The 23,598-nt window shown below is 36.8% G+C and overlaps 4 long non-coding RNA genes across 4 annotated transcripts; 1 reads left to right on the top strand and 3 right to left on the bottom strand.

Moving 5' to 3' along the window:
• Positions 1 to 661: 661 nt before the first annotated feature.
• On the bottom strand, positions 662 to 8,986 carry LOC148730230 (uncharacterized). Its single transcript, XR_016001906.1, has 6 exons — positions 8,150 to 8,986; positions 6,098 to 6,152; positions 5,590 to 5,728; positions 4,940 to 5,001; positions 3,002 to 3,089; positions 662 to 2,452 (listed from the first exon to the last, which is right to left on the bottom strand). It is a non-coding gene; the product is annotated as an uncharacterized LOC148730230 (long non-coding RNA).
• A 3,996-nt stretch (positions 8,987 to 12,982) lies between these two features.
• LOC148730231 (uncharacterized) lies at positions 12,983 to 14,272 on the bottom strand. Its single transcript, XR_016001901.1, has 2 exons — positions 13,945 to 14,272; positions 12,983 to 13,165 (listed from the first exon to the last, which is right to left on the bottom strand). It is a non-coding gene; the product is annotated as an uncharacterized LOC148730231 (long non-coding RNA).
• A 10-nt stretch (positions 14,273 to 14,282) lies between these two features.
• On the bottom strand, positions 14,283 to 18,478 carry LOC148730232 (uncharacterized). The gene is made up of 5 exons (XR_016001902.1): positions 17,914 to 18,478; positions 16,802 to 16,907; positions 15,266 to 15,304; positions 14,789 to 14,833; positions 14,283 to 14,330 (listed from the first exon to the last, which is right to left on the bottom strand). It is a non-coding gene; the product is annotated as an uncharacterized LOC148730232 (long non-coding RNA).
• Positions 18,479 to 21,170: 2,692 nt separating this feature from the next.
• Positions 21,171 to 23,237, top strand: LOC148730233 (uncharacterized). Its single transcript, XR_016000945.1, has 2 exons — positions 21,171 to 21,674; positions 22,013 to 23,237. It is a non-coding gene; the product is annotated as an uncharacterized LOC148730233 (long non-coding RNA).
• Positions 23,238 to 23,598: the final 361 nt, after the last annotated feature.

The following is a 23,598-nucleotide window of genomic DNA, read 5'->3' on the forward strand; positions in this document are numbered from 1 at the left end:
ATTTTCTTCATGTGTATCAGCCATCAGGCGATCAAGAAAGAAGAAAGGCATGGTACGTTATGGATCATGAACAAGCTTATCAAATCAAGTTCACTTTTCATTTTGTTTTTTAAGTTTTGTTTGCTGGCTTTTGTTTGTTTGTTTGCTTGTTTGTTCTTTACTTTAAATGAGCTTTTCTCTTTTCTTCTGGAAAAATAATTGCGGTTGGATATGACCGAAATTTCTTTTAGGAAATAATTAAAGCGATTTTCTGCTTATGAAATCAAAGAAGCTTCTGTCAATCAAAATTGAATTGAGTTGTTAGTCACATGTAAGGGTAGGGTGTGATTTTTCATTCGATTGCCATGGTAACCATGTCTTTCTGGATATGTTTAGTATCTACCCATGTACAAGGAAATGTGCATCAGCTGGAGGAGAGAATTGACATTCAGATCTTGGTAGTTAAAGGGTCAACGCAGTGAAAAGCATAAACGAGTAGAAAATATCTTTTATAGAACGCGAGGCGATTCCCACAAAAGGTTTTCCTCAATTACTGCCATTGAATTAGTGCTTTTTCTTTTGGGTTTGAAAGATGATGCCACAAGATCCAAGCAATTTATTGATCAACTTAAAGTTTATGAAAAGTCTCGCTTACATGCTACTGTTGTTGATAGTGTGGTGCTCTCGATAAAGTAAACGTTTTAATTACGAAATGTCAAAATCTTAAGTACAACCCAGATATGCTAATCTTGCAGACTGCAAGTGCTCGTGCAGTAAACTACTTATGCTAATTTCATTGCGAGTCACATGTGAGCGTGCAACACTGTCCACTTTAAAGAAAGAGTACTAAGAAGTGCGATGATCGCGTAGTGTCTGTCGGATTTATAATGTTCAGAAATCTTGCGCTCTTAAAAAGGCAAAATTACAATTTCGAAAAAAAAAAAGTTTTTTGGCGGGAAAATTGTCTCTGGAAAAAAAGTCTGCGTTCTTGAATTGTGCTTAGTGTTTATCAAACAATATACTAAGTCTTTTAGCGGGAAAAATGTTTTCCGATGTAAAAAAATATTTTCTCCCGTCAAAAGTCAAGTATATCTTTGGTTTTAACATCAAACGCCGTTCAAATCTGCAGAAAGGTTTTTCCTCTTGGCAACCCTCCATACGCAAAAAGAGTAAAGCCTATATGATACAATGTATATAGGAAGTTCATATATTTTGAACGGCGGTATTAGATACGTATGATGCACGATCCTCGCAGTAGAGAGCGCTATATATGCAATAGTGAAAATCAGACCTGAAAAAAATCAGGCCTGTACGAGATTCGAACCACTGACCTCTGCGATACTAGTGCAGCGCTCTACCAATTGAGCTAACAAGCCAACTGGGAGCAGGCCGTTAAGTTGATTCGTAGTAAACCCGTGATGATAAATCAGATACAATGTATATCTAACGTTCATATATTTTGAACTGCGGTATTAGATACGTATGATGCACGATCCTCGCAGTAGAGAGCGCTATCTATGCAATAGCGAAAATCAGACCTGAAAAATATATGAACTTCATGTATACATTGTTTCTGATTTATCATCACGGGTTCATTACGAATCAACTCAACGGCCTGATTTTTTTCAGGTCTGATTTTCGCTATTGCATAAATGTGCTCTCTACTGCGAGGATCGTGCATCATACGTTAAGCCTATATTTTGACTAGTTACCAGGCCCAAACAAACCCAAACAAAACCAAGCACCTTGTCGTGTTGTAAAAGTCTGGATTGACTCTGCCGTGACCTTTGACGACGACGCTGACCTTAACTGTCCTCGAGCTGCCTGGATAATTTACGTCGTATCAATAGAATAAAACATCTTTTGGACAACAAAACTCTTACTTTAATTATTAACGCTCTTGTTTTCAGCAGGCTTTTCTATTGTTCTACTGTTCGGGGTAATACCTCTAGCAAAAGCATTTTCTAACCTACAACTCATTCAGAACTTTGCTTGCAGAATAATCCCAGGTATCAAAAAATTTGATTATGTCTCTGCTGCGCGCAAATCCCTTGGTTGGTTAAGTGTCCCTCAAAAACTTCAATTGAATACCGTTACCATGGTCCATCAGAGTAGAACAAAGCAGCCACCACCCTATCTTTGCGATTTATTTCATGATAGATTTAAAGTGTCCGGACGAAATACCAGAAATATGTCACAGTTAAACCTTGGATGAACAGTTAACCTCTTCTAAGTAATTTTCACTGTCACTACTTTCTTGCTTAGAGTCACTTTTATTATCTTATATTTTACTGTCACTAAATCAAAAACAAAAACAAAAATCCAAACCAAATTTTCAATGAAAAAAATTTATGATTTTACATTTAGTCGAGAAGTTGCCTTGACAAAATAACACTTCAACCAGCCCTGACCTAGTTGATGACACAGACACAACTTTCTTTGGAGCCTTCATTTTTGCTTCTTTACTCATCTCCTAGAAAGGAAAGTGATATTACATGAGAAAGTAATACAAGTAAATTTCATTTTTTTTAACCTTCATTACACAGCAATTGAAAAAGAATCTTAAATTCACAAAATTAATATAATTTGTTAGAGAATGCCTCACAGGTGAATAGTGCTGATTCACTGGTTCAGAAGTGATTGGCAAGTGCCACTGACCGCCAAGCAACCAAAGAAAACAATCTCCAACTATTTTTTGTTAAATTGACAGAAATATACTACTTTTTTTATTTCTGTATGGTATAATAATATCTCAAAAAAGTTATTCACTCAAGTGTTGGTGAATATTATAGTGGTGTATATAAACCCAGCCAAGTGGCAAGGTTAATATCCACCATTATTCACCTCCACTGAGGTGAATACTTGCTACACGGAACAATTTGTTTTACTTCCGTTAGAAAGGGAAGAAAAATACTCTAAGAAAAATATGTTTTAGTTCACCAGAATTTCTAATGAAGAACAAAATACAAAACTTAACCTGGACAGCAAAAATTGAAGGTTTTTGTTTCAAATCACTGCTTACCTGAATTTTACTCTGCCTCTCTTTCAGCTCCTCTGGAGAAATAACTTCTTCTGCTACCTTAATTGTTTATTGTACTGTCACCTAGCACCTAGAAGGTCAAATAGGAAGCTTAACACTTACCCATGCCACTCTCATAACAACTAAATTCTTGTTTCTCATTAGCAAAATACTGGACATGTCACAAAACTGAAAAAAAAAATGTTTACATGTGAATAAGAAGTGGTTCATTGAGTAGATTTTAAGTGCAGCTCAAAGATAAGGGGTCCAAAATATGCTTGTTAAACTCGTACAGAATATGCCTACTTAAGAACAGCAGCAGACTAATCTTGACAGACAAACATGTACAATGAAAACAGTGTTTTAAAAAATGCATCCCTATTCTGGGATGTCAAAATTTGTCAACACATCAAGGTAAATTGTGAGAATGTCTTAAGTAACTCTTTCAATACCAGAAGTGATAGTTAACAATTATTCCATGAGCGTGCATTGTATATGAGATGATAGATAGCCAATGAGGTGTGTAGCGCCAAGTTGGCTATAATCATCTCCTATCCAACAAGTGCAAGTGGAATAATTGTTTTATTAAAAACGCCCCCAAGATATTAGACAATATTAATCTTCTCTTCTTCTCTTCTTTTTAGTTCCCTTTGAATTTTAAGCTAATGCGTACACTTACCATAATTGTAGACTATGGTATATTGGCTCATATACCATAATCATGGCTAAGCCAATAAAAAGTCTTGAATTGCAGTATCCAATTGTGACCAGGCTCACAACTGTGCATGACATTGCAATATTTTTTTTGTTATAATTTTAGAATTACATCTTCAGAAACTATTTCCTATGATAATCAAATTATCATACAAACAGGATTTGCATCATAAATTTCCTTTAAGTCACACCACCACACCTAACTATTTCCTATGATAACCAAATCCACCTAAACACAGGGTTTGCAGCTAAATTTCCTTTAGAATGATCACACCTATCTTCCAAAATTTTAGAGAATTTCTTGCTGTTATTCAATTCCTTATAAAAGAAGTACAGTTAGTTAGTTTAACTCAGTAGTTCAGAGTGTCAAGACCAGCACTTACAAGCTCAGAACCTCTCGGTCACAAAAAACGAACTCCAGTACGTGAAACCTCAAGTTAGTGACCTATTTTACTGAGGATTTGCTTGCAATCACCCTTTCTTTTTATCAGTAGTATTTCTTTTGTACTTTCCTGTATAAATAAATTTTATTGTGGCTATAAGTCTGTCTCGTTGTTCAAATAACAACATCAGAACCTGCCTCAGTCACACAATGATCCAGTTTTTAATAATAACATAAAACCTCTCCCTTAAACAATCGAAGCATTATTCAGCCTACATACAGGTAATGAGAATTCTAAAACTTATCAGGCAGAAGTTGTTATCTTGATATGATACCAAATTCCTGTTACTAATTTTCAAGGAAATGTGTAGTGGCTAGAGAGGAGAGTTAGCAATCAGATCTTGGGAATCATGTGAATTCTGAAGAATTGAGTGAGTAAGTAGGTTCACAGTGCAGCTCAAAGATAAGAGGCCCAAAATATGTCTGTTAAACTCATAGAGAATCTGTCCAAGACCAGGGCAAGACTAGTCTTGACAGAAGAGCATACACATTTAAAACAGTGTTTTAAAGCATGCATGTCTATTCTGGGATGTCACAATTTTTCCAAACACTAAGGCCAAGTATTAGAAATTGTCTAAAGGGATATAATTCACTCAAACTTTCACTAACTAAGCAAGCAAAATTGAAGAGTGGGAGAGAAAAAAAGCCCTGAGTGACTTACGACAAACTACAAGGTTCTCCTTCCAAATTGTCATGTATCGCCTGACAAAAAAGTGAGAAGTTGGTGTTCCATCACAAATAACCTTTGGGTTCTATTCTAATCACCCCTTTGACTGTTATCTCACCTTCACTGGTACAGCAGACATGAGTTGAGCCTTTGCTCTACAGTTTAGACAGTCTTGAATGACTAAGAAGAAACAAGAAAATTAAAAATAACTTCAATTATACTTTTTTGTCCCTAAACAAAATTCTCAAATGTCATAGCTTAGCAGCTCAATTTAAGCAACAAAAGGACAGTTCACAAATTATGCCTTAGTTTGCAACTGAGAAGTACACATAAATTTTTTTTTTCTTACAGAAAACAAGTGATCGAACATGCAATTTAAAAGTTTTATATCAATGACTCTGTTGAAATTATGGTTATCTTTTTAATTCTGAATAAAAAAATTCTACCCTTACCAATGAGTGGTAGAATAAACTATAATTGTAAAATAATCTGACATGACCAAATAGATTTACCTAATAACCCTAACATCAGTATGCATATTCTCCATACTGTTCGCTATACATTCCCTAGGGTGCTAAGAAGGAGAATTTGTTAAACAATGAAGAGCTTATCTTTTGTTGGTGACGATTTTCGTAATTCCCCTGACCTTTATGTGTGATACAGGGGCGATATTGTATTGAGAAAGTAGATGTTAGTCACTCTTGGGGATAAAGAGTTTAGATGAATTTGAACTAAAAACAAAAAATAATGTTCTGCAACATGTCTTACCAAAGCCAGTCCCTGATACAACCAAAACAGAAAGTGCGTGAGCAAGGCAAAGTGTGTGCCAATACCATGAGTTCACAACAGATACAGCGAAGTAATTCCTCATTTAAATCTTTCAGGCACTTCTTTGATCTGCTGTCAACTACCAGTCAAAAGAAAAATTTAACATGAGCTCTGGTAATGCCATTTAAACAATTCTCCCTGTGTTCTTTTAGAGAAATACTTGGCAATTTGGATGGAGAATATAGCATTCTATAGAACTGAGGGGAGAATGACTAAGTGGCGATACTCCTAGTTGCTTCATGCTAAGAAAACCAGGATAATCAGTCCAACTGGGTGGGTCACTTTAAGCTCTAGTAAAGACTTATCTAGTAACTTTTTTTTACCAGATATGACACTATGGGCTTTTTTCCCACATATTTCTTCAATATACAGAATGCCTTCAGGGGAGAGTTGCATCATGCCTCATGAAGTTGTATTTAATTCACCTAGCTCTTGGAGTTAAATATACCTTTGTTCATTTTAACTTCTTCCTGTGGATCAACCTTTTGATCACCTTCCAAAACCTGAAAAATATATTAATGTTTATGATGGTGGCCAAAAGCACTGTGCTAAAAGATGCTAAGATACCTTACAGAATAAATAATTTTAGTTAAGAAGTGTTGTTGTTGTTGTTGTTAGATACTCCTAAAACCATATATCTCTACCATAGAAGTTTCAAATGTGCTTCCAAAACAAAAATAACTACTTCTCTTACTCTTAACATTGATTGCCAAAAGATGACAAAAATAGTATCCAGACTTAACTGAACAACACTTAAGCCAGTGGCATTTATGATGGCATTTAAAGAAAATTGAGAGAAAATTTTCAGAAGGTCGGGTTAGTCTTCCTATTTCAATAGAGCAACAGTTAGCATCATAATTTCATGTGTCTTTCTAATTAATGAGATAATATCATACACTTTTCTGGAGCATAAAACTGAACTTCCTCCTTTAAATAATTATGTTTAATTTGTACATTTTATCAAATATCTGCTACAAATTAAATATCGTAGTTTCACTATATGATGCCTTTAAATTATAAGAAGTCAAGAATTGACCTGCTTGCCTTCCATGCTGCCTTTGGCCTTCTTTTCACAAGGGGAACTGAAAATTATCAAAACACAACTCAACCCTAGGCCTGACCTGTTTTGCATCTGTGTTTACATAACGACCATAAGTAATGCTGTTTTACTTTTTTTTTATGAATTTTTATTTAATTATATGATTCAAGAAAATTCCATTTCATGACTCATGAATTCTGCTTTTAATTGCAATTGAAACTGATATATGGCATCAGTTTTGCAAGCAATTCAATGCAGAATTCTACAGGCAAGGGGATGCTCAACTGATTTGGAAAGCTATCTTACCTACTCAAATACCCGTCATGCTTAACATAAAGGAGAACATACAGTATTGCCACTTTCCCAGGAGGGTATGCCAGTCCATTGCAGTTCATCCCCTTTCCCCTTCCCCCTCAGTAGTCCCTCAAGTTCCCCTGACAGCTTTTTCTGTTACCCTTTTATACACTCTTGGGTGGAGAGAGGAGCTGTGAGAGCACTCTCAGTCATGTCCGTGAACACAACACAATTGCCTCTCTGTGGACAACTTATAAACAGGTACCCTTCTATTACAGTACATGAATTCTTCTTCTTATTTTCATAAGACGTCTTATAAGAACTCATTATTCTATCATATCTCTAGGATCTAAAACCCCACAGTCCCCTCATAAATTTTTCACCTCTCTTTCCAGAAGCCCACACTCCTTCCACTGGGTCCAGTAGCCCAGTATTAAGGGACCAGTCATTTATTACAGGGTAAGGGGGGTTGGCAGGTGCAAATGGGGTGGGGGCATACCATTGTGTGCACCTGAAAATGGGGGGCTGCATAAAATTGTGCAACCATTTCTGAGGGGCCATGTACTTTTATGCATTCCTATTTCCGTTCCACAAAAAAAGAAACACTCATGGAATCATTAACATTAGTCAAATATGATTTATTATCGAAGTGATGGCATAACAAACCAACATAACATGGTGTATTAGCAGTTCTTTCACATTGGAAAAAAAACTTCATGGATTACTCTGTATTACTCAGTATCACTGTCCTCTGATTCACTGTTTGAGGAGCTGAGGGCAAGTACTCTTTAATTAGTGTACAAGCTTGATCACTTATAAGCCCTCTTTCCATCATTTGCTTTAGCCAGTAAACTTGTGTCTCTTTCAAGGATAATTATTTGAGCAGCCAACTTCCTTAACTGAAACCTCACCATCAGACAGTAGTTTGGAGATTAAAGCTTTTCTCTTATTTTCACTATTTGCTTTACTAGTTTGGTGAGTTTCTGTGGTTGAGGGCAGGTCATCTTATTTTATGTACAGACTCAAAGGGGGGCCACATTATGTTATGCAGTGGCAAGAACAGGCTCATGGGAAATTATGTATAGGAAAATTAAAATGCACCAGCCCACCTCCACTCCAGCCTCTAATAAATGACCGGTCCCTAACACCTTTCAAAAGTACCCCTACCTCTCTGTCATGTACCTATACCTTAGTACTTCGCTTGGTGATACAGGATTTTTCCATTTACTTCACCTTCGCACACTCCCATCTCTTGATCCTTCTCCAAAGGAGCCCACTTCTTCAGAATCATAATTTTTGGCAGACCTCACTAAAAGTATAAACAAGCTCTGAATCGTACGCTGTCAAACTCTGTCTTTCTTTTTTTTTAGCGCCTGCACCTTCAAAGACAACTACATCACCGTCGCATAGGACAGCAGAGCTACGCTTTGTTAAGGCTGCAGAGCAGGAGTAATTTGGGCGAGCGAGTGCTTAGTTTTGTCTTAGGGAGAAATGGCCGCCATCTTTGATTTTAGTGGCAGCGGAAGGCTGGGGAGAGAATGCAATTTGTACCGAGGGGGTGAGTGACGGTCAAAAGTAAGGAGAGGGGCTGAGGTTGGTGGGTGAACATCTTACTCTGACTCCAAATCAAACACGACGTCGGATAAACGATCAGGAGCTTGTAATCTTAACTCGCCCCCAACATGACGCCTGCACAGCAGGCTAGGCTTTGTTTTGTTTACTAACAAGTTTTTACAAGTTTTTACAAGTTTATTAGGTCTTCCAAAACAGTTACTTACAATAAACACCGACTACAAATAGCGAGCCAATCTAGGCGGGCGATGTTAAGGACAAACAAACACGAATTAGTAATTGAAGGCGTTAAAAAAGTCGATTTTGAATACATTATTTGTCAAAAGAGGAAAAAAAAATGATAAAAAGTGAAGAAAAACATTATAATTTATGATTGGATTGTAATTAAGATGCCTTTTTATTTCAGAAATAAGAGTGCTAGTGTCAACATAACTGTCCAGAGTTTCTAGAGTTTCAAATAGTAATACTTTAATTTTCTTTTTGAACATATGCATTGCCAGTTTCCGATAGCTTTCGGGAATGCTGTTCCACATTTTAGCACCAACAATGGAAAAAGAGTTTTTATGATGATTGAGCCAACTTTAGTTAGCTGTTATATCAAACTTTAAGATTGATGAAAGTTTGAAGTAGAGCATTGAGATTGGCAGAATGTTAGATTGGGCGAAATATGGAATCGCATGCGTTCTGAAAGTCAGAAAATTGATGAGGCGGATTAATGCATTTTTGATATGGATAAAAAATTATATAGTTCGTTTTCTTAATATTTAAGGAGAGTTTATTTGCGATTAACCAGACAACTTTAATTAGTTCACAGTTGACGATAGTTTCGAGGGATTTTAGGTTTTTATCAGCGTATAAAAGGTTAGTGTCATCAGCAAAAAGGTAAAAGGTTAACTTGTCTGAGGCCATGTAGATATCATTTACATAAATAAGAAATAGTAGGGGGCCAAATACACTCCCCTGAAGAACGCCACAAAGGGTACTTTCCTTTCTAGATCATGACGTGGGGACCTACTTGAGTGGGGTCTGGATTCTAGGAGAACCAGTCGTTTACTATACCCCGGATGCCCTAGTGGGATAGTTTATGAAGGAGGATAGAGTGATTCACAGTATCAAATGCTTTTTGAAGGTCAATAAATACATCACAGGAGAACATTCCCTTGTCCGTGTTTAATTGAATTTTGTTCACAATATCCAGGATTAGATGCTCGGTTGAGCGCTGTTTTCGGAAACCGTACTGAGACTCGTAAAATAAGCAATGTTTGCTAAAGAAGGCCTTTAGGCGGTTGAACATAATTTTCTCAAAGAGTCTAGTAAAGACCGAAAGATGGTCTTAAAATAAGTGAGGAGAATTCGCTACCTTTCTATAATCAAAAAATGGATAGATATTCTAGTCTTTTCGGATAAGGACGAATAAACCGTAGGCCCCGTCTCCTGCAAGGTTAGGGGTAGGAGACGTTAATTTCCCACGCACGAGATTAGTGTGTGTTGGATGTCCTCCCCTGGGTTGGTATGGGTGGGAATTGGCCCTGAAAAGCCCCTATGGGGAGTGGTCAAGTTACGTATGTATGTATGTAAGTGATATAGGACGATAGTTTCCAGGTTCGGCTTCATCCCTATCCTTAAATATTGGAATAATCTTAGCATGCTTAAGTTTGGAGGGGAAGATACCCCTTTGAACCGAGTTGTTTATTAGAGTTGCCAGAGCGGGGGCTGATATAATAATTATGGTGTGAGCATTTAAGATATATAGGGAGCCCGTTATATAAAACAGCCCGTTCAGTCCTTCACAATCAATTCTGAACCTTCCTTCGTTGAAATGAATTTCAGTATGAACACGACTAATCATTAAAGGACATATGGCACTGTCCATAACAACATCCGAGTGTTCTTTGCTGCGTCCGAGATGACTGACAGTCGGTTTTGGCAAAATGTATTCTGGTTGTAGAGAAGGATCATAGGATTTCCCTTCGACCTTCTGTAAACAGAGCATTTTTCTCGTCTAATCTCAGTATGATAAAACCTCTGATACTAGTTCAAGATTCTTGTAGAGTTCTTGGAGAACTCTCCAAGCGGCCATTTTTATAAACAGACAACTGCGACACGAAATTCGGAAATCATTTGGGAAAGATAGGACAAGCTCGGATAAAACTTTTGGATCATGAACAAGCTTATGAAATCAAGTTCACAGATAAATTAAACTTTCAAAATAACACTACTGCAAACATATGGTTGACCGGGAAAGTAAGAGTTGCATAATTATTCTCATTCCAACGCGCGCTCAGTTAACAACCCCGAAAGTTATAATTGTGTTCTCTCTCTGGAGCTGTGTATGGTCAAGTCCAGTTTTTAGAACATGTTTTTTTTTTGTTCTCGTTTAACAAACTAAAACTAATGGACAATTATTTTATGACTTCACTCTGACGAAGACGAATAAATGGCCGCTATTAATAACTATTTTGTGCCAATTCATTTCAGTTTTGGTAGCCTTTTCAAAGATCTCATAAATATCATTAATTGAGAATTGAGTAAAATTGATCAAATAGCAAAAATTGATTTACATGGAGATTTTCATCGCTTCAACATAGTTAGTGTCATTTTGAATGGTTGCGTTCAACTGCTGCATACACTGAGAGAGGGGTGCAATTTGTACATGTAATCACGATTTCGAGTGCAATTTGGAATAAATAGGCACGAGTAAATTTTTTCAAAGACTAACAAAATTGCAAGTGCTTATTTATTCCAAATTGCACGAGAAAATCATGTGATTATCTATAAATAATGTACATGAAAAAATACGAGGTAGCTTCTCATAACTACGCAGAAGAAAAGCGCCCGCATCACGTGCAAAAAGAATGTATTCAAACCCTGCGACATTGACCTTGATATTGACCTAGACATTGACATTGACCAATCAGAATGTCTGGTTTGTTTCTTTCTTTGCACTGAACTAACTCTCTTCTGCACTGAATTAACTGAAAACTGCATTAATCTTAACCAATCAGAACTGAGAAATTGTTTCATGTCTATTATTATATCTGAAATCAGACACGTTTTATCAAAATCAACGAACGCGCAGCGCAAGTCCATTTGAGATCACAAGTATGTGAATGAAGAGTTTTGGGGAGATCACATGGTTTTCAGGGGGAACAGAGGGGTGATCCGTCTTCGCCAACAGAGTATAAAGAGAAAAGTGACCTCGACAAGCCATGTCTTAATTTCACCAAATATCAACGGAATGAATCAATTTACGGTGAAATAGTAATGAAATAATAAAATAATCCCCTGAAGGAGAAAAATTGTAAAGCAAATTCTAATATCGTTATTGGAGGAGGATAAACAGGTGTCGGGAGAACATCACGAAAAATAGTATTACCTGGAAACGAAATGGCGTTCTCTTTTTCGAAGTTTTTCAGAACTAATCCTCATAGACAGGCATTTCAAATTCCAGAGGCACCCTGCACTTTAGGGTTTCGAAAACCCGAGCTTTCATAGAGCTCTGAAGATTAAAGGAAGCCTGGACCACAAGAAAAGGTGACTGAAGCTTAACACTTTTTGGGTTAACCAAATCAATTATCATACAGCTTGTCAACTAAAGTTCTCCCCAATGGTATGGATAAATTATCATACAGCTTGTCAACTAAAGTTCTCCCCAATGGTATGGATAAATTATCAAACAGCTTGTCAACTAAAGTTCTCCCTAATGGCATGGATAAATTATCATACAGCTTGTCAACTAAAGTTCTCCCCAATGGTATGGATAAATTATCAAACAGCTTGTCAACTAAAGTTCTCCCTAATGGCATGGATAAATTATCATACAGCTTGTCAACTAAAGTTCTCCCTAATGGCATGGATAAATTATCAAACAGCTTGTCAACTAAAGTTCTCCCTAATGGTATGGATAAATTATCATACAGCTTGTCAACTAAAGTTCTCCCCAATGGCATGGATAAATTATCATACAGCTTGTCAACTAAAGTTCTCCCCAATGCTATGGATAAATTATCATACAGCTTGTCAACTAAAGTTCTCCCCAATGGCATGGATAAATTATCATACGGCTTGTCAACTAAAGTTCTCCCCCCCCCCCCCCCCGGCAATGGTATGGATAAAAGACGAGGCGTCGCTAATAGGAGCAGTTCTTAGGATTCGCTTGAGCTTCTCTTATCGAAGAGAATCCGAAAGTTATTGCTTTTCGTCTTATTTTTTTATATCATTCATACCCCAAATGACACGTTAGTGTGACCTCCCCCCCTCAATTCTTATGACTTTGCTGGATATTTTCCTTACTGCTTGTCTGATTAAGTGCCGAAGATACAGTTTGGCAGGTTATTATCTGCGTACAGTAAAAAGTGTTCCTTACACAAACTTTCAACGTGCTCGCGATAAAAAAAAACTGAAAAAAAAAAAAAAGCCACAATCATCTCAATTAAAATAACACTTTTAATGATCCCCTTCGTTGAGAAGCTCTAAATCCACAGTCATCAAACAATCCAACGAAAAACAAGGAATGAAAACAAAATTCGATTACAACTACGTTGGTGCTAACTGCGATTCCCTCTAAAAACCAACCAAAAATCAGGCTGAAACTGTCCAGGTAAATTGCGCCTGATGGAGAAAAGAAAGGAAATGAGCATTGCAGAGCAAACAACGGTAACAATTATAGATAGCGAAGAGAATATGAAGTACGTATGATGCACGATCCTCGCAGTAGAGAGCGCCATTTATGCAATAGCGAAAATCAGACCTGAAAAAAATCAGGCCTGTACGGGATTCGAACCACTGACCTCTGCGATACTAGTGCAGCGCTCTACCAATACGTGCATCATACGTATCTATAACCGCAGTTCAAAATATATGAACTTCATATCAGAATATGAGGTGAAAGAACTTATCCCTCAAACATACCCCTCTTCCAATAAAAACGTTTTTAAATCCAACTTTAGTACTCGTCCCTGCGGCGCGACTAATTTGAGAACAACAGCTGATTGGCTAACGGTTCTACGGTGAAATATACTGTGTGATGTTTGGAAACCTGCCGTTTGGGGTTTGTGGTGTTCTATATATTTAGCCTTGTATCCCATACACTCCCATCAGTGACCAAGACAGAATTTCTCTTTACAACATCAGAACTATATCAAGCTGACAAGTAATGAGAATAAAGGAAAAAATCAATTAAGGATCATGAGTTCATCCAACAACAAATTCTCCAAACTAACATCATAAGAATTGTATGGCAGACAGTAAGGAGAATAACTAATTAGATCAAACTAACATCATAAGAATTGTATGGCAGAAAGTAAGGAGAATTACTGATTAGATCTTGGGAGTTCATGAGATACATGTCACTTTGTTCAAACTTCAGTTTAAGTGAAAGTTCTCTTTACCTTATATATTTCACTTGGAAATACAGTTGTCATCCTTGCATCGTCCGCTGGTACCACAACCCCAAGCAAGGCGATACTGATATTGATTGATTAATGACAAGATTCATCGATTGATCGATTGAACCACAGCAGTCACAACAGCCATCAGATTAAGGAGCCGAAGATAATTTTCAAAACATACGAGCAAACTTCCTGAGGCGCAGGAAAAACGGAAGTGAACAATTCATGACTGGTTTTAGCTTTTCACCTCATCGGTGAGGTAAGTTTTATAAACAAATCGCCGATTGTAGAAAATCAAGACTAACAAATTAAAGCTAGGTAGAGTCTGCACAACTTACGTTCACCGCGTTTCCAAACAGATCCGTCCATTGGAATTTCATTTGACTCTGAAAAATCATACGTAGGTAGGAGAATAAATAGTGAATAAATAATGAAAGAGAGTGGGGTTCAATTTGATGCGAAATCAGACGCAGTGTGGGTCGATTTGAAATCACAAGTACTTTAATGAAGGATTTTGGGGGATCACATGGTTTTCAGGTGAACCAGAGAAGTGATCCATCTTCGTCAACAGAGTTTAAAGAGGGGGGCTATAGAAAATTGACTTCCAATCAACTGCCAATAAGAAAGGATCATAAGAGTAAAAAAAGAACGAGGGGGAGGAATTTTATAGTGACACAACCAAAATCTTCTAATCCCCTCTTAGGCGCAAAATAATGAACCGTCCCTTCCTTTATCTTTTGGAACACAATTACCCTTGATAGGAATTTTTCCCACTTGCCAAGTTTCGCTCTACTTAAAATACTGGACTAGAATGGGTTCAAGTCACATCAAAGGACTGATTTACCTGAAATATCCCTTTCAGTTTGCTTCAAAAAGCTTCTTATTTCATCTTAAAAACGGAAAATCAAAATCAGTGGAATCAAAAGGCAATCATTTTTATCTCAAACCATTCATGATGCATGTGTAGTAACAGTGTGATATATGAAGAGTATAACACACTTTTAGGAACTATGCGTCGATCAATTCTTAACTTCAAAATTCCCCCTCTCCTCCCCGGGAAATTCATAAGCATTTACATTTTTGAAGATTGGCTCGTTTAAATTCCCTGGTGCTCTTCAGGCCAAAATTGCTTTAAATGCCCCACCCAATGATTTTGTGTGAAACCACCGAATGCTGTAGAAATTAGAAAAGTTACATACTAGTTGTTGATACTGCTGTTTTGTTTTTGGCTTGTTGCTCACTCAAGGACCATTACAATATTTAATTTTTTTGGAAATTTTACGAAGGCTGGCTTAAGACACCTCGGGAATAGTTTTTTTACCTGTAAATGATAACAAATCAAGTCAAATCCCAGCAACAACTGAAAAAAAAATTACAGTAAAATAATTTGTTCTTAGCCGTCATTTGAAGGTAAGTTAGATCTACTTCGAAAATTTACACCATCGAAATGGTGGTGGCCAATCGATTTGTTTTCTTTGGATTGATTTTTGAGCTCGCGCAAAATGTCTCAACTCACAAAAAAATTGAAAAACAAGTCAAGGCAATCATTTTCATCACAACAAATTCATGCATGCCTGGTAACTGTGTGATAAATGAAGAGTATTAGGAATCATTTTGTGCGCCTAATCATGTAAAGAAAAAAAGGCGCGGAAACTGGTGCGATTGCGCGCGCGCACAAAATGTCTCAACTCGAAAGAAAAAACACAATCATGACATTAAGGGAAATTATTTGATCATCAATAACGTTATTTCGAGACAATTTTAACATCTAAGTCAAAATACAAACTAAGAAAATAGATAAGAGTGGTGAATTTTTCCTCTTCTTCAACTAACTTGAAGCACGCCAAAATGGTCTCAGCCTATGTTAGCTCAATATCGGTAGGATAAAGAAAACAAAGAGCAGAAATGCAGGCTTTACTTTTTTCTTCGGATTTTAACAAAGTTCGAAAAAAGTTAAAAGGTTCCAAATAGTTTGGCACTCTATGAAGGTTTTGACGATACAATTTTGACTAGAATGCACTGAAAACTGACAAAACTTGAACACAATTAGAACTGGTTTTGTGAACCTGGTTTTCCTAATGGACTTTGGGCAATTGTTATGCTAATTTCTTAGATTGCTTGGGTCAGGTCTTTATCTATGATCCATGTAAAACGCGAGAGTGATTTTTTGGGCTAATTTTTCGTCATAAAGAGTCGACTTATACACAGATAAATATGGTGATACTTCAACGATAAATGTAGAGCATGGCAATCAATGAAATAATCAAGTGTCTAATCATGAACTAGCTCTTTGTCAGTGACAAGTTTGCAAAATTAATATTGGAGAAGGGTACATTACTTCATACAACAGTTACTGCGAAACCATCATACTGAAAAATATGGCGACTGCTACCCTCAACCAGACCTCTAAGAAGGAAAGAAAATCCTGGAACCACTCATAAAAACAAGTAGTAAAGGTCTGAAAAATTTAAACCTTGCATATGTTGTTGTTTTGTGAAATATTGCTTTCTACATGCATTGTGCCTTAGCCTAAGAGTAATGGTAAAATGTACAGGTGCCATCTTTGTCTGTCAGTGAATTGAATCTATTGGGTGAACACCAGAAAAATTTAATAATATTGATACAAGTAAAATGAGGGTTTCGTATAGGTATGCTGTGGTTCAGTTTCATCCTTAGTTTAATTATTTTACTTTTAATAGAGGCCAAATTGATTGTGACACATCATCTCATCATAACTTACACTCTGGGAGCTATATTTTATCTTTCTTTACACAAAATTCATTTTCATTCATATCATTGACAAAACCAAAGGAAAATTATGCTTACACCAAGGAAAAAAAATAATCACAACATTTACCTTTTTATAACTAGTGCACAATTTGCCAAGGAAATGTTTACAATGGAGCTTACCACCTCATTGGCACTTCTGTTTACTTTGATTTGCTGCTGGTTCTCATCCATGCCTGTATGTATGAAATTAAGTAAGGGTGAAAAGATTAGTATTTTCTTTGCAAAGATAGTTGTAGCAAGTGTCTCCACTAATATATGCATCACCAAAGGCTCACAATGAAAGCAACCAAGACCAAGTTCTTGCTAACACATGTAGGAGCAATAATTGCTAATAATAGGCAATAGTCTGTACTGAATTAAGTATTCAATTGTGCACGAATTAGTATTTATTTCATTTCAATATTTGAAACACATAGTTGAAAAAGTATGCAAAGTGTGGAAACATATATATATTGTCATATTCCTTATGATTTAGTTCAAAGGGCTTTATTCTAAATAGATCAAAAGAAAGCAAGTGGCATACCTCAGCCACTGATTTAAATGGAAAAGCACATATTAATAAGTGAAGAGTAATTTTGCTGCAAATCTGTCCTCTTCTGGGCGAGCAAAGAGAATGATTTAATGCATTGTAACCCAACTGTTTCTTGCTGGAGAGCATGGGAGAGAGCACCCTATCCTTTATAAAAGATACCAGATCTTCATCATACGTGTCAACAGTTTGTGAGTTAACTTTCCAGGATATGTGATGTTTGACATCAACCATACCAGAGGTTGAATTTTTGCGTAGTCCCATACAATTACAATGAATACGTGTCTTCAATTGTATCCATAATAACCATCAATGTAGACAATATGAGATTGCTACATGTAACGTAATAATAATTACGAGGCTGGAAGAAAATCACAAATTTTCGGTCATTGAAAAAACACCGAGACCTGTCTCGTTTTTTAATTATGTATCATCTAGTTTTCCATGTCCCAAGCAAAATAATAATAAAAAAAATCAGCCCTCGACACAGAAGGATTCAATGAATCCTGGTTAGTAGTTACTCGGACGCTTTATCATGCAGCCACCAGAAATCGACAGTATTTTAAGCCCGAAACTTGAACGCGATCTTTGAAGAATGGTTGTAATATTTAATTTAACAAAAATACTAGCATGAAGTGCTGAACCCTTACCTTAACGAGCTAGTTCCGACAGAAAAGCACAACTTCGATCACCAACGCACTCCAAACTTGAAAACACTGTCCGGCTGCCGGACATAAGAGACACAGCGAAACTAATAAGGGAATCGAAGCCACGAGGCAACGTCAATTTCTCGTCTTCCTAAGCTTTCCAACGTATCGAAGAAAATTTCGCCAATAATTCGCACTTAAAAACGCAACCAAAATCTTAATCTTACAACAATCCGAAGTGTCCCAAACGACACCAAGGATCATTCGCTCCGACGAAGGCCTAACGCAGCTTTTATAATCGTAACGGTGGCCAATTTACCATTTCAACTTTGTTGATATATTCAAATTATTTCGTTATCCCCACCGACGCAGCCCCAAACAGTTTCTTTAGAAACTATCAGCCTTTAGAGACCGAGAATAGCTCATGAAACAATGATATCCCGTGAAATTCTTCACCTTCGAGCGCGGAAATCTTAACGATCTTCTTACAATTTTGCATTGCATCCCTCCCCTAGTTGGGAAGTGACAAGCAAGAGACACGTTCACAAGGCCTTTTGATTGGAAGAAGTAAAACCGCATTCTATTGGTTATTAGTTGTGATAACATAACTGCAACGGAAGACTCACTGCAACGCTAAACATACTCACTTGACTACTATACTTGTAGAACTGAAATGTTCTCCCACTAAATCCCACGTGGGATTTGAACTCTGTCTGATATAAATTTCTCTTTTGTTCCAATAAATTTGAAATAATTGGCAATCACGTGAGTGAAAGCGATCGATTATCTGATAATTATGGTGGCCGAGAACTGCCATTAAACATATTCAAATTTATAGAAATTATTTTTGTAATTTTTTTTTTAATTTCGATTTATTCCTCCTTTTTCTTTTTAAAATAAAAGCAAGTGAAAGTAAAATGTAAAATAGAAATAAAATGAAACCAAAGATGAATGAAATCAAATCAAAATTAAATACTACCCGGCCGAGCGCTGCCACTCGTTTTTTTTTTGTTTTTGTTTTTGTTTTTTTGTTGTCTTTTTTTTTGTTGTTTGTTTTTTTTTTTGCGGTCGGAAAAAAACAAATTTGTTCATGGCCGAACGCTGCCACATGGCCGAGGGCTGCCAAACAAGCCCAGAATGCACTACCATCAAAAAGTTCACGAGAAGCAATTTCTGGGTCGAATAATTCATACCCATGTCATTGTATATCTAGCAGCATGAGTTTTTTGTCTGACTTTTCATAAGAAAAATGGGTTAGACTTTGAGCCTTCTGACCCATAACATCTGTTTCCTCGACACAACAATCACCAGTATTGTTTAAGGACTTGGTAAACTGTCCATTAATAAACTCCTCCACAGTCACAAATTCTATTTTATCCTCTTCGCCGTAGTATACCCCATTCACACCAAAGCCTAAACATGCTTTAAAGCTGTTTTGTTAAACATGGTTTAACACAACAGCTCCATAGAAGCTGCTCAAATCAATATTTGGTTGACTTCAAATGTGGCACATTGAAAATACAATTTAGCAATTGCTTGAATCTTGTGGAAAATTTAGTGCTTCAGTTCTCTGCTTCTGATTTTTATTCAGTTAAACCTGGTTTAACTAAACAAGTTTTCTGGTGTGAATGGGGTAGTAGATCTTTCTATACCTTAAAACCTCTCCAAATGCATCAATAGCATGTTTTTCAATGATGTTTTGTTTCAACTGGCGAGCAAAATTCCTTGCAAGAAGATGCATCTGAACCGCCTTTTGGGTGTGTTGTTGGACAGTTTGCCCAATGTCATTTTTTCCCTTCACAGCATCAGGAAGGTATCTTTTAATGACCCAGGTAGTCCCCTTGAGCTGTGGGTGCTTTGTGGTTGCTTTGTATGCAATGCGAAACCCACCGTGAGCAAACGGCTCTTTTTCTTCATTGAATTCGACAGTTATTATTATACAGCTCCTTTCCTTTAATTAATTTATGCGTTGTATCTCCTGCATCACGCTTCTTCCCTCTTTTCGCAGTCACTTCCTCTTTTAACTTTTTCCACGCGGCATCCGCCATACTAAAATCTTGAAAGGCATACTACAAAGAATTCTGGATTTTTGTTTGGCAGCCCTCGGCCATGTGGCAGCGTTCGGCCACGAACAAATTTTCTGACCGCGAAAAAAAAAAAAAAAACTAGTGGCAGCGCTCGGCCGGGTAGTATTTAATTTTGATTCGATTTCATTTATCTTTGGTTTCATTTTATTTCTATTTTACATTTTACTTTCACTTGCTTCTATTTTAAAAGGAAAAATGAGAAATAAATCGAAATTTAAAAAAAATAGCAAAAATAATTCCTATAAATTTGAATATGTTTAATGGCAGGTGTAGGCCACTATAGATAATTGCTTAAAGTTTTAAAAATAGAGGCATTGTAATGGACATCACGAGATGATCATGTGTCGTTGATTTGGATAACTTTAGGTTCGCCTTCGCGTTTCTGCCGAAGATTGTGGAACTTGATAACTTTTCTTCTGTTTATTGAGAATTTGGAAGCTCGACTCATCAGGGCCCTAAACTTCTAAGGCGGTAAGTTCCATCAATTCTTATAATGTCTCAAAAAAATCTGCAAGAAAGCCAGGACGATTTTGGCAAAAATACTTTCCATTGTTTAAAACAGTGGTCCTTTATGTTTGTCTGTTCAAACTTCGAATATTAAAACTGACAGATTCATCCTTTCAAAAAATCCTATATTTCGTTCTTTGTCAATTTAAAGGGCTTACTGTATTTTGCGAAACGAAACGAAACGAAACGAAACGAGTAAACCCGTACTGTATTTTGCGAAACCAGCTCTTCGAAGACTCTAGCGATATATAACTTATTTCTTCCGATTCGTAAACACAATTCGTAGATACAACTCGATTCAATGATGATTTATAAATAAAGACTTTGAGCCAAAAGGTCAGAAGTGCGCCGTTTCGCAAATTACAGATATGTAAATCTGTAATTTGCAAAACGAGCTCTTTGAAGACTCTAATAATATGTAACTTATTTCTTCCGATTCTATAACACTTTTCGTAGATACAACTCGATGCAGTGATGATTTTTTAATGAAGAGCTCGAGCCAAAAGGTCAGAAGTGCGCCGTTTCGCAAATTACAGATATGTAAATCTGTAATTTGCGAAACGAGCTCTTTGAAGACTCTAATGATATGTAACTTATTTCTTCCGATTCTACAACACTTTTCGTAGATACAACTCGATGCAGTGATGATTTTTTGAGTTATTTAAAAAAAAAAAAAATAACTATATGTTAGCGTATAGATTGGTGTATTGTGGTGTAGTGTAATCTGATCAACGCAATTTGGTGTATCTCTAAGCAATCTGGTTGGCGCATCTTTTTTTCGGTGTATCTCAACGCAATGTGATTGGCCCAATTTTTTGGTGTATCACAAACCAATCAGATTGTAGTATTTTTCGATGACGCTCCAATCAGAGCGTTCTTGCTAATTTGTGGTTTGACAGGTCTTCAAACTTCAGCGAATCAACGCTTGAGTCGGAGAGAGCGGTTCGCGAATTAATTAAGGAAATGTATCAGTCGTGTTGAGAAAGTGGTGGAGTTGTGATCGTTGTACGACTATGCTTATTCTTCCTTCTGAAGGAGACTGAGTGGAACATAAGAAAAATTTTGAATCAAATATTACTTCAGATGTTGATAAGAGCAACTTGAGGATATTTCATTGCTATATATGAGTTAATCGGCGATTCCAATTTTGAATTTCGCTCAAGGAACGAGGTAAGATGACATCTACAAGAGTTTTAAGATCATCTATTCAGTGTAATGGCTCATGTCCTTCGTGAGGATTTTATCGCTATGATCTGTCTGGATTTGAAAGGTTGTCAGGGAACTTTTGCTACCGATTAGCGAGTTAAAACGTGCATTTTTTTTTTGTACCGCTCCTTCACTTACGACGTACACACCGTCAGCTGAAGGCCTAAGACGAATGTAGCGCTATAGCATGTTGTTTCGGAAAGGCTAGTTTTACTGACTCTGGTAAATCTTGCGCAAGATATTTGCGTAATTCATATTTGATTGATAATCTTTTTTTTCCCATATGGTTGTTCTTTTAGCAGCGGTTGAAACGACCACCAAGTTACATTTACTTTCTGCGTCGACTGCCATGTTACATATCCGTTTCTTTACTTCTGAAAGTCCTCCATGACTTAAATATTGTTTAAACGATACTTTCCCGTTACAGTTGCGTGTTACTTTTTACTCGCCAGTATGGATTAGATTTTCTTAGATGAAAAGCCATTTTCCAGTAAACAACGCAAATTTTATGACAAATCTACTTCAATGAAAAATATTTCACAAGGGACAGAATGATACGGTCGGTTAATTTTCCACGCAACTCTCACGTGCGTAGACGTTTTCTACCAATAAAATTCGCTTATAGCTAACCTGGACTTTACCCCATTGCGTGCCAATTTCCTGTAAACAACCTGCATTTTATCACGTATTTCGCAAGCAAAGGGCAAAGTCCAGATAGGCAACAACCAATCAAGTAGCCCACCTTATTATCCTTTGAAGAATGATACTTTCTCTTGGTTCAATCTACTTTCAATAGTTCGAAGAATGGAGACCGGAAAATATCTTTGTCCAGAGGCTGTAAGAGATAAAATAGAGCTTTCCACTGCAAAATTATATGGACGAGTGTTCTGAGACAACCATCTGTTACTGAACAGGAAGCTACACTGAGCCTATATTTGGGCCGGATTTGTGGATCAGCGGATTGAATTGAATTGGTTCGAATTGAGGGATTTGCTGTTTTAGCAAAATCGCTGTCGAGTGCTTTTCATGGTTTGTTAACGTGGAGAGTTATGGAGACTAAGATTTCGGAACAAGTTGATGCCATCCATGACAATTTGGAGTTACTAAAATCGCCGGAGGAAAGGCGGGATCACTCAATAAAATTTGCATTTGAACGCGATGACTTTATTTACCAGGATTTCTCTTGTTTACATCTAATAACTAACCTTTGAAGTTTTTTTGCCTCGGAACGATATGTCACAGAAGGCATTTTATAGACCTCAAGTTTTTTGACTGATTGAAATTAAAGGTATGTGGCAGTGACTTCCACAAGTTTTTTTTTTAGTCAGAGAAGTACAATTGTTTTGTTCGCAATATTTATTTACGGATGGTGTCAATCGCCAATGTTTACATAAGATGGTTGTTTTAATTAATCGAATTAGACAATCGGCAAAAAATTTTTCTGTTCCCAAGGGTTGTTTTCATCAGTACGTTAACAATTGTAGTGATTCACAGTATTAGGTTTGTAATTTAAATAAATGTATTTAAGTTCACTCGAAAGATGAGTATAAACTGTAACAAGGTTATCGTTGATGCGCGGCCAGTACTTCCAAACACTCGATGCTAAAACTCAACCTCGTTCCCTGGATATGCCACCACACTACTTTACGCCAATTAAAAACTGCACGCTATTGTGCATTTTCTTGCACAGGAAAAACCAAACAGAATTTCTGATTCTGGCCCTTAATGGTCAGAACAATAACTAGGACTTTGTCTCTGACGAAGGAACGGCAATAAGCACAATTTTAACCTACGAGCAGGTCGTTGTTTGGTCTCATCATGCAATTTTGGAGAGAGAGAGAGAGAGAGAGAGAGAGAGAGAGAGAGAGAGAGAGAGAGAGAGAGAGAG

The sequence above is a fragment of the Stylophora pistillata genome, chromosome 5 (assembly GCF_964205215.1).
Source record: "Stylophora pistillata chromosome 5, jaStyPist1.2, whole genome shotgun sequence".
NCBI lineage: Eukaryota > Metazoa > Cnidaria > Anthozoa > Scleractinia > Pocilloporidae > Stylophora > Stylophora pistillata.